General features: G+C 46.9%; 1 protein-coding gene across 2 annotated transcripts in view; it reads left to right on the top strand.

The window, feature by feature from the left end:
- The first annotated feature begins 1640 nt into the window (after positions 1-1640).
- The window catches only part of arhgef39 (Rho guanine nucleotide exchange factor 39), a 59620-nt gene continuing 59382 nt past the window's right edge, over positions 1641-1878 (top strand). The window contains exon 1 of one of the 2 annotated variants that reach the window (XM_033039524.1): positions 1641-1687. The gene's annotated coding sequence lies outside the window, so the exon portion shown is untranslated. Of the gene's footprint in view, positions 1807-1878 lie in introns of both variants that reach the window. The other variant, XM_033039523.1, reaches the window with a different exon arrangement.

The following is a 1878-nucleotide window of genomic DNA, read 5'->3' as shown; positions in this document are numbered from 1 at the left end:
ATGTTTCAATCCTGACAATGAGCACTGTCTGTACAGAGTTTGTTCAATCTCCCTATAACTGCGTGGGTTTTCCCCGGGTGCTCCGGTATCCTCCCACACTCCAAAGATATACAGGTTTGTAGGTTAATTGGTTTCTGTAAAAACATTAAATTGTCCCCAGTGTGTAGGATAGTGCTAGTGTACAGTGATCGATGATCAGCGTGGTCTCGGTGGGCCGAAGGGCCCGTATCCACACTGTATCTCTAAACTAAAATAAAATGTAATTTCATCATTGTGGCAAAATAGTTAGAATGCTTGCATTGAGACTCATTGACTGTTATTTGATGCTTGTGGCATTTTGGTCAGCATGGACTAGTTGGGCTGAAGGGCCTGTTTCCATGTCCTTCACCGACATTAATAAAACTCAGAAATGAACTGGCTTTAGTTGCAAATTGACCGACACTGTAAATTATTAAAAAAGAAAATTGTTCATACAAAATGGAAAAAAGTTTAATGTCACTGGATACATTTCATAGAAACATAGAAAATAGGTGCAGGAGTAGGCCATTCGGCCCTTCGAGCCTGCACCACCATTCAATATGATCATGGCTGATCATCCAACTCAGTATCCTGTACCTGCCTTCTCTCCATACCCCCTGATCCCTTTAGCCACAAGGGCCACATCTAACTCCCTCTTAAATATAGCCAATTAACTGGCCTCAACTACCTTCTGCGGGAGAGAATTCCACAGATTCACCACTCTCTGTGTGAAAAAAGTTTTCCTCATCTCGGTCCTAAAAGATTTCCCCTTTATCCTTAAACTGTGACCCCTTGTTCTGGACTTCCCCAACATCGGGAACAATCTTCCTGCATCTAGCCTGTCCAACCCCTTAAGAATTTTGTACGTTTCTATAAGATCCCCCCTCAATCTTCTAAATTCTAGCGAGTACAAACCGAGTCTATCCAGTCTTTCTTCATATGAAAGTCCTGACATCCCAGGAATCAGTCTGGTGAACCTTCTCTGTACTCCCTCTATGGCAAGAATGACTTTCCTCAGATTAGGAGACCAAAACTGTACGCGATACTCCAGGTGTGGTCTCAGCAAGACCCTGTACAACTGCAGTAGAACCTCCCTGCTCCTATACTCAAATCCTTTTCAGTGGGTCACTGTGAGTCACTGGATACATTTCACTGGATACATTTGAGGAGGCAAACACAAAAAGCTGGAGTAACGCAGCAGTATTTCTGGAGAAAAGGAATAGGTGATGTATAGGGTCGAGACCCTTCTTCAGACCGGTTTAAACCGGCTTCTGCAGTTCCTACACATTTCAGGGGCTCCCAAGTGAGTCACTGGATACATTCCACTAGATACATGCCACTGGATACATTCCACTAGATACATGCCACTGGATACATTCCACTAGATACATGCCACTGGCTACGGTTCACTGGCTACGTTTCACTGGATGAATTCCAGTGGATACATGCCATTGGATACATACATGCCACTGGATACATACATGCCACTGGCTACGTTTCACTGGACACATGCCACTGGACATACCACTGGATACATGCCTCTGGATACATGCCACTGGCGAAGTTTCACTGGATACATTCCAGTGGATACATTCCAGGGAGCCAATCAAAAGCCGCCAGAAGCAGGAAGTGGGTGTTTGAAAAGAAGGCGCGGACGGAGCGGCAGTAGGTGAGATTGAGAGCGGTCTAGGGCAGAGATCCTATTGCAAGCTTTGGTCTAGGGGGGGGGGGAAGAAGAGCGGGGTCTCAGTCCCCGTGTGTGGAGAGATCGGTCCTCGGTCTGAGCGGGTAAGAGGCGGCTCTGTCCCATCCCCGGGTCGCGGGGCGGGCGGGCGGGCAGACTCTGCCCCAGTGAAGCGG

Source organism: Amblyraja radiata, chromosome 21 (assembly GCF_010909765.2).
Source record: "Amblyraja radiata isolate CabotCenter1 chromosome 21, sAmbRad1.1.pri, whole genome shotgun sequence".
Taxonomy (NCBI): domain Eukaryota; kingdom Metazoa; phylum Chordata; class Chondrichthyes; order Rajiformes; family Rajidae; genus Amblyraja; species Amblyraja radiata.
Note: the sequence above shows the minus strand (reverse complement) of the source record. Positions and strands in the feature narration are given on the sequence as shown.